Genomic DNA, 9,137 nt, shown 5'->3' with positions numbered 1-9,137 from the left:
CCTTCAGGGTCTCTGGCTAAACAATATATTGATACATTTATTTACAATAATTGAATTCCAACATTAACCAGTGGTCCGAAGTTTTGTTAGTCTCTGCATGTTATCAATTTTGTAACAGTGTTCCAATTTGTTCTTCTCAGTGAGAGGCAGTGGAGTGCTGTATTTAGACTGGTGCTACAACCTTAAAGTAAATCCAGACACAGGCACAGTGGTGAAACGTAAATAAACTACGTGTACATGTCTGTCTGACTGTCCATAACAATGTCCCGAACTGATGGTAAGACGGTCAACAGCTAACCTATTACGACCCTTCGTAATACATTTCTTGGTCTGGATTCTATTTGGCAATGGGTCGTTTTTCTATACAGTTGATTCACGTAGTAATCTTAATGATTCTAGCGTTGAAGAAAAAGGAGTACAGAGAAAATCCCGCTATCCATGTCCGACGTGCAGCAGCTCTTCTACTTCTACCAGCTGACGAGGTTCAAGACGCATGGACAGAAGTTATGAACCGAGGTCCAAATGGCGAGAAGCTCACAGCCTTCAATAGCTATGTGACACAGACCTGGGAAGAATATGATGCCCGCTTCCGTCTTCAGTTGTGGAACCAGCATGATAACTTAGAACCATGATCCAACAATCACCTGGAGGGTTTCCTTAGTGGATTGAAGATTCAGCTCAAGAAGGCCCACCCTAACATGTATGAAGTTATACAAGCAATTAAGAAGAAAGAAATGACAGAAGACAGGCGTAGCAAGTCAATTGTTTTCGTGTAAGCCCGAAGATTGCAAAGCTTTACATTCAGATATAGTCCGTTTGGCTCAAAATCGGACAGATGAATTGCAATCTAACTCGAAAATTACTAAACATATAATTCTCAATGAAACACTGATCATGATCGAAACATCAGACCAACTCTGTGTTCATTCGTCGACTGCATTTTACTACTCTGAAATTAGAACTTCGACTACTTGGTATGCGGCCCTGTGGATGGGGCAGTAATGGGCAAACCAGAGCTGGCAACCTTACTGTGCTGTAGCTAACTCACTGTAGCTCTATTGGCTGTAGGTATTGTTATTATTCCACATTTGTCTCCAGTCTATAAATAAAACGCAATGGGGAAGTTACCCTGGATATTTTGTGTCTTAAGATGGCCCCGACTGGGAATTATCTTGCACTTCTATATTTAATTTAACTGGGTCGATGTTTGTCTGGTTGACTGATCCATGAAGTCCAAAGATTCATCATGAGCTAAGTAGCATAGTTAAGAATGCTGAGTCAACTACAAAAGAAATAATTTTAGGGTAATTTGGAACAGAAGTAGGGACTGATTGCGCCCAACACATTAATTGCTGTTGAACTATCATTAATATAACAGGCATACTGCACCAAAAGGTTATTTTTACCATGTATAAAAATGTACTCACTGTATTCAGATATTATGATGAAATGATGCTCTGCTTTAATGAAGTAAAACACCAAGAAACTAAGTTTTGTTTTGGAAAAGAAACAACTTATGTAAGTTATACAATTGTTTCAGATGGGAAAATGTACGTGCAAGCTGAATGAAAACAGAACCTGGTAATAAGCTGCACATAGGGGGTTGTAACGCGAAACACAGGGATCAAGGTACAGGTACACATCTTAAGCAGGGAGGTAAATATATTGGCTTGAAACGTGTGCAAATTGTGATGGGGTATATACATTCGTGACCAACTTATGTTATTCCGGGACAAGCCGAATAGCGATTCGTGTCCCTCTGGAAGTATTTCATATTGGCGTAGGCACATCAGAACTGTTATACGGTAAAAATGCATCCCTAAAACAATGAGAGAATTACATCAGATTCCGTATTTAGATTTGCAGTTTGGCTCATGAGTTATAACGGGTAGGCATGGTATGGAGACGGAAAGTTTTCATAGAATGGCGTTTAGCCGTAGGCTATGGAAAGAGAGACAGAACACATTTGTTGTAAAAGACATTGATAACAGATTAATCTTATATTGAAACAAACAAAAAGGGGAGAGTGACCGAACGATTCTTACCGGTACTTTTCCAATCGTAATATTCATGAGTACAAGGTCGGATACAGGCTAAACGAATCAAACGATTAGTTGAAACATGTGATCAAGATCAGGCCAGGCTCGAACCATATAAAAAGACGGGTTGAGCACTGAGCGAGTGGTGCGCGCTTTTTAGTGACGGAAGCCAGTCCACGCCACTCAGTTGCCCCGCGTGGAACGAACCTGCCCTGTCTGATGTTGAAGCTGTAGTTAGAGAGATGGACTGAGACAGAGTAAAACTATGTGAGTATAAACTTGGTGTTGCGTTTATCTTTGAATGTATGTGTGCCAGTACATAAATGTTATGTGGTTAGTTAGGAGTCACGGTCGTCCGACCCCTAACTCCTTGACTTAGCAGCCTGCAACGGACCAAGCGAGCGGAGAGCCAGAGCTACCATCTCCCCGAACAATGTGGAACGACCATAATTAATAGGTAACTGTGGTAGGGTTTACTGAAGCCCAATCGCCAGTTACGACAGAACTACTTCAAACAAGAACAACAACTCAATTCCAACAGTAATAAACATTACAGAAGCACTCGAAAATTGCTGCTTTAAAAGAATTTGAAAGATTTTAACTTGTTAATAAATAAATAATAATAATGATGGTGATTTGAGTTCTATCATGAATTAGTGTACATTGTGTCTACCAGTGGTCTGAACTTGCATGTAACCTTCTTATGATGAGCAAGCTGGCAAAATATGAAGGACCCCAGAAACATCAAACTAAAATATGCCCGATGAAGAGAAATGTAAGCACAGTGATTAAGTTTAAAGTTTGATTAGTTATATATTGTTTTGCAACACATGGCTATTTATAATTATATTAACTTAAAATGCCAGAAGCGCACGAAGATTATCCAATACATGCCCGGAAATCGTCCGAGAAAACACTCGATTGAAAATAGGAGAGCCGTTGTGTAAACAAACGCATGTGGGTGTATTTGAACCTCTCACCGACCATGGCATTATCCTTATAAAAAATTCACATGAGGCGACAAAATTCTGTTAGCTGGGTTCTTTGAACTTTCAATATGACGATATATATTTTTCATGATTTTCTAAACAATAACCGATTTAAATATTCGGGGTTAGTTTTATCAAAGCACACAATCATTACGCGCGTTCTGATTGGTTTGTCGTATTTTCGCACATAACAAGCATCGAGACGGGGACGAGTCTTCTTTGAGGTTACGGAATGAGGCGAGTGGTAACGAATGGGGGTACATACAGGGAACATTGTTGGATTCGAAGTGAAACGAACTTGGTATATTAACATCGTTACATCCCTTTCCTTTTGTATAGGGCTACGGCCCCGTCAGTGACAATATATTCCTTGATGTCCGTTTCTTGCGTTGCAAGCGCCTGAGAGGCTGTATAGCTATGCGAGGATCTGGACAGCTGCCGGTTGAATTGAGTCATGTTACAGTCACGTGAACTAATCTAGTTAAATATGGATTCCTGCAAGTGCTGATCGAGGCATTAGTCTAGCCGAGTGATATTTTAGTCCCGAAAGTAGTTGTGCTCTCTGTACACAAACAGTGTACATAATCCAACAGCTCAGCCTATTCCACAGGTACGCTGAACCTCTTGAGTTCAGAATGTCCTACGTACGTTGGTTGATGTGTTGGTTTCTGGACAATATACCATACGGTCGTAAGTGGTAGGTGTAGAACTCCATTGTGTACATCTGCACTGGCGACACGTAGTGGAAAGATATGGCATAGTCGGAGATGCTCTCTGTGCCCTGAAATAAAAGTTAAAATAAATACTGAAAATTATTGCTATTGAAATTGAATATTTAAAATTAATTTTGAGCCCTGGCAATTTTGCGGTAACATCTTCAGCACTGTGGGTACCTTGGTGACTTTTTTGCAGATATTCTAAGCACTCGTTTTTGAGCTATGAATGGAACAAGATACGGCGGAACAATAAATGATAATCCAAACGATTACAATAGGTCTCCTGCCTTTCAGGCATGGAGCCCTGATTACAGTATTTTATCAACCATACAGTGTTTTATCAACCATACAGTGTTTTTATCAACCATACAGTGTTTTATCAACCATACAGTGTTTTATCAACCATACAGTGTTTTATCAACCATACAGTGTTTTATCAACCATACAGTGTTTTATCAAGCATACAGTGTTTTATCAACCATACAGTGTTTTATCAACCATACAGTGTTTTTATCAACCATACAGTGTTTTATCAACCATACAGTGGTTTTATCAACCATACAGTGTTTTATCAACCATACAGTGTTTTATCAACCATCCGTGATGCAGAGGCTGCGCCCACAGTACCAAGGTGCAGCTGTAGGTCATACCCCCTATGCTGTTATGCCATCCTTTGTACTGCTATCTGTAATGACATTATGTCAAAGAATCTGACTGTCTGTGATGGATTGCCTGAAGGCTATATCCAGTGTAATGTCTGTCTATATTGTGAAATTGCAGACATACCCGCAATCTGACGGTATGACGGTCTGCATGATATGACTACAATGTAAGACTGCATATTAGATTCAGTGTCTGTGATGGTATGACTGTACACAACATCCCATGTACTGACTGTCTGTGATGGTATGATAGCACCCAACATCCCATGTACTCACTGTCTGAGATGGTATGATAGCACCCAACATCCCACATACTGACTGTCTGTGATGGTATGACTGTACCCAACATCCCATGTACTGACTGTCTGTGATGGTATGACTGTACCCAACATCCCATGTACTGACTGTCTGTGATGGTATGATAGCACCCAACATCCCACATACTGACTGTCTGTGATGGTATGACTGTACCCAACATCCCATGTACTGACTGTCTGTGATGGTATGACTGTACCCAACATCCCATGTACTGTCTGTCTGTGATGGTATGATTGTACCCAACATCTCATGTACTGACTGTCTGTGATGGTATGATAGTACCCAACATCCCATGTACTGACTGTCTGTGATGGTATGATTGTACCCAACATCCCATGTACTGACTGTCTGTGATGGTATGATAGCACCCAACATCCCATGTACTGACTGTCTGTGATGGTATGATTGTACCCAACATCTCATGTACTGACTGTCTGAGATGTGTATGACTGTCTGTACCCAACATCCCATGTACTGACTGTCTGTGATGGTATGATAGTACCCAACATCCCACATACTGACTGTCTGTGATGGTATGATTGTACCCAACATCTCATGTACTGACTGTCTGTGATGGTATGATTGTACCCAACATCCCATGTACTGACTGTCTGTGATGGTATGACTGTACCCAACATCCCACATACTGACTGTCTGTGATGGTATGACTGCACCCAACATCCAATGTTCACACTATCTGTGATGGTATGACTGCACCCAACATCCCATGTACTGACTGTCTGTGATGGTATGACTGTACCCAACATCCAATGTTCACACTGTCTGTGATGGTATGACTCCACCCAACATCCCATGTACTGACTGTCTGAGATGGTATGACTGTACCCAACATCCCATGTACTGACTGTCTGTGATAGTATGACTGTACCCAACATCCCATGTACTGACTGTCTGTGATGGTATGACTGTACCCAACATCTCATGTACTGACTGTCTGTGATGGTATGACTGTACCCATCATCCCATGTACTGACTGTCTGTGATGGTATGACTGTACCCAACATCCCATGTACTGTCTGTGATGGTATGACTGTACCCAACATCCCATGTACTGACTGTCTGTGATGGTATGAGAGCACCCAACATCCCATGTACTCACTGTCTGTGATGGTATGATAGCACCCACCATCCCATGTACTGACTGTCTGTGATGGTATGATAGCACCCAACATCCCATGTACACACTGTCTGTGATGGTATGACTGCACCCAACATCCCATGTACTGACTGTCTGTGATGGTATGACTGTACCCAACATCCAATGTTCACACTGTCTGTGATGGTATGACTCCACCCAACATCCCATGTACTGACTGCCTCAGATGGTATGACTGTACCCAACATCCCATGTACTGACTGTCTGTGATAGTATGACTGTACCCAACATCCCATGTACTGACTGTCTGTGATGGTATGACTGTACCCAACATCTCATGTACTGACTGTCTGTGATGGTATGACTGTACCCAACATCCCATGTACTGACTGTCTGTGATGGTATGACCAACATTGACAAATCTTGATGAATTTGTTGTACGTTACCTTTTTGGCCCCATTGGCATCAATAGTTTTGAACCAATCAGGGTAGACTCCAAACAGGTGGGTCTGAGGGTCGAAACAGTGGAACCTGCTTCTCCCCAGGGCGTCTGTAGAGTTGACTGTCCTCACCCCCAGATTCTCCATACATTTGCCGAACTCTGCGTCCTCAGCGCCGCCATCTTGTTGACATACTTTTGGGTCGTGACTTTCTGTCCGTATCTTTTCAACGCCTCCTTACTCAGTACATACCCCCCTCCACCGCTGTAGTAACCCTGTTTGACAATTGTCTCAAAAAATGGTGTCCAAAATATACAGGTTCCGTCTTCTTCTGCGATGTTAAGAAGTATCGGAGGTTCTCTAATATAACATAGGTATCATCGTCAGCCTTCATGAACCAATCAGCGTCGTTAAAATGTTTCTCGTAAATATAACGAAAGGCTAGCATTGTTTTGGCTGTTAGATGCTCTCGGCCTTCAGCGATCTTTAAGCCAACTGTTGGAAACTTCGGATCTGTTGTGGAACTGATGAAAATAACCTTGTTGCAACGTTTAGCCCACGTATCGCGAACTACACGTGCTCTTTGCTCTAGGTTCTGTGGTGACGTCATTATCCAGCACAGCACGCGCTCCTTCTCAAAGAGTGACTTGGCGATTGCGTCATCATCTGAGAAAAGCAACCGAAGATAAAAATAGAAGACGGTTCAAACTCAGCTCGCATTTCCTGTAGGTGGTTTGAGGTCTTCCAACGTGTATACAACATGGAACACACATAGACAACATCTGACCTGCATTCACATCCAAGATAATCTGAACAAGGTCAAGGTACAGCTATTACGGTTACAGATCACTTCCTTGGGAGCGGTTTGGTACGATGCCATTTGTCAACCTGACAACCAGACCCCGTTAGTCGACTTTAACGACAAGCATGGGTTGTTAAAGATCTCATCCGGAATTGCGCTCGCGCGGCACCGCCCGATCTACAGTACCTATGAAAGTACGCAGAATTGTAGAAAACGTAAATGTATGTATAAAGGTGTCTATTTAAACGGAAACTGCTAACGGTTTGATTGAGGTTTAGTTTTGCCTAAGCGCGGAAACTATCGTTGGTTCAGGGATCGTTTTTACATAAATGTGTGAGGGAAGTAGCAAGAAACATTCTGACGATCTGCTCAGTTTTGGTTATTTTTACTATTTTAATGGTTCATGTTTTTTTACTCTAACGCCAAGAAAATAGTCAGAAATGCCAATAAATACCGTGGTCGTTGTGCGTGATGTTGCTTCAGTCACCGCGTCAGGGAAGACAGAAACTTTCACAGTTTGTGTTGACGTGTTGACCAAATCAATGCAATGGGTCTATTTTCAATAGGTTAAAGACTGAAGCGAGTATCAGAATTCATAAATATATGTAGTGAGTTTATTGAACGTCCTGTTTTGTCCAAGATTATTTCACATGTTAGACACATGTTACAAGATAGAGGTGACTTGATAATGTACAAGGTTATACATGTAACAATACAAGCTGCATTTTGGCTTTGGTCTACTGTTTCCGTTTGTTTTTTTAACTTTAGCACACAGAAGGCTTGAATTCGCTTCAGGTTATGTTATTTATATTGACAGAGACATTCGTGTTGAATATTTCATTTGTGTTTCACCATCTTTCCTTAATAATGCCAAACAATATTTTAGCAGCTGCTGCTAGTTGTGTCAACATTTCACAACAAGGTACAATACAGTATGCTGTTTATACCACGACGATTCATAGAACGACATGTGATTCTTGCTGAAAATGGCCGTTGTAAATGGTTACAATGTTCAAGGTCGCCTTGAAGCGTTAAAAATGTGTATGTTAACGATTCATCAACCCAAAAAATGCATTTTCTGATTTTAATTGTCCTACCCAGTCTTGACTATCCTCAATAACAAATGGGCGGTGGGGTAGTAGGTTAAAGCGTTCGCTCGTCACTCTGAAGAGCCGGGTTCGATTCCCCACGTGGGTACAATGTGTGAAACCCATTTCCGGTGTTCCCCGTCGTGATATTGCTGGATTATTGCTAAAGGCGGCCCAAAACCAAACTCACTCACTCACTGTTATCAGTTCCCAAATCCCTGCTACGATACTTTTCCCATGTATATGCTAAAAGTACTAAGACGATTTACGAAACGAATGGATAATTGGATCTCTCAAATTAGGAGAAATGTTACGCAATGTAAAATCTGAATTTTGCTTTGGTCACATTTCAAAACGTGATGTTTTCCGAGAAAAGCTGTCGTTTTCACACCGAATTCATTTGGTCGATTTCACCCAGACACTTTGTATTGTGACAAAGACCATTTGTGTAAGTATATGTATACACATGATGTTTATTGAATTATTATGTATTTCAAAGTGAGGGTTGGTGAGGAGGGACAATTATGTCCGTCTGGCATCGAGCAGTTAAACTTTTGAAAACATATTACACATGTGACGTAGTGGTCAGCTGACCAAAACTCAGTTTGGACCTACCGTGATGCAGGTGTTCGTCTTCAAACTTGACTTCATCAACTTGATGTCCGGCCAAATGCTTTCCCAACTGATCATGCAGATCCCGTCCACCATGATCCGTACGGAAACCAAAGAGTATACCTGGAGCTGTCTGACCGATCATGGCTAGTAAAAAGCCAACCATAAATCCCAAAGTAACACCAGTGTACATTGGCATCCGCCCGCAAAACATGCGGAGAATCGAAACCATTTCTAATGCACGAACCAGCCTATGACCGTCAATGCCACGATGTCAGTGTAGCGAACTAGGTAAATCCAACAGCATGTTGCCGATACTGCTTCAATACAGGTCACAGGGACGCCTACTGGCCA

General features: G+C 41.7%; 1 pseudogene; it reads right to left on the bottom strand.

Annotated features, from left to right (window-relative positions):
- Window positions 1-3,443: 3,443 nt before the first annotated feature.
- LOC124264921 lies at window positions 3,444-8,928 on the bottom strand (annotated as a pseudogene).
- Window positions 8,929-9,137: the final 209 nt, after the last annotated feature.

The sequence above is a fragment of the Haliotis rubra genome, unplaced genomic scaffold (assembly GCF_003918875.1).
Source record: "Haliotis rubra isolate DU_JTF1 unplaced genomic scaffold, ASM391887v1 Scf95, whole genome shotgun sequence".
In the NCBI taxonomy this organism is placed as follows: domain Eukaryota; kingdom Metazoa; phylum Mollusca; class Gastropoda; order Lepetellida; family Haliotidae; genus Haliotis; species Haliotis rubra.
Note: the sequence above shows the minus strand (reverse complement) of the source record. Positions and strands in the feature narration are given on the sequence as shown.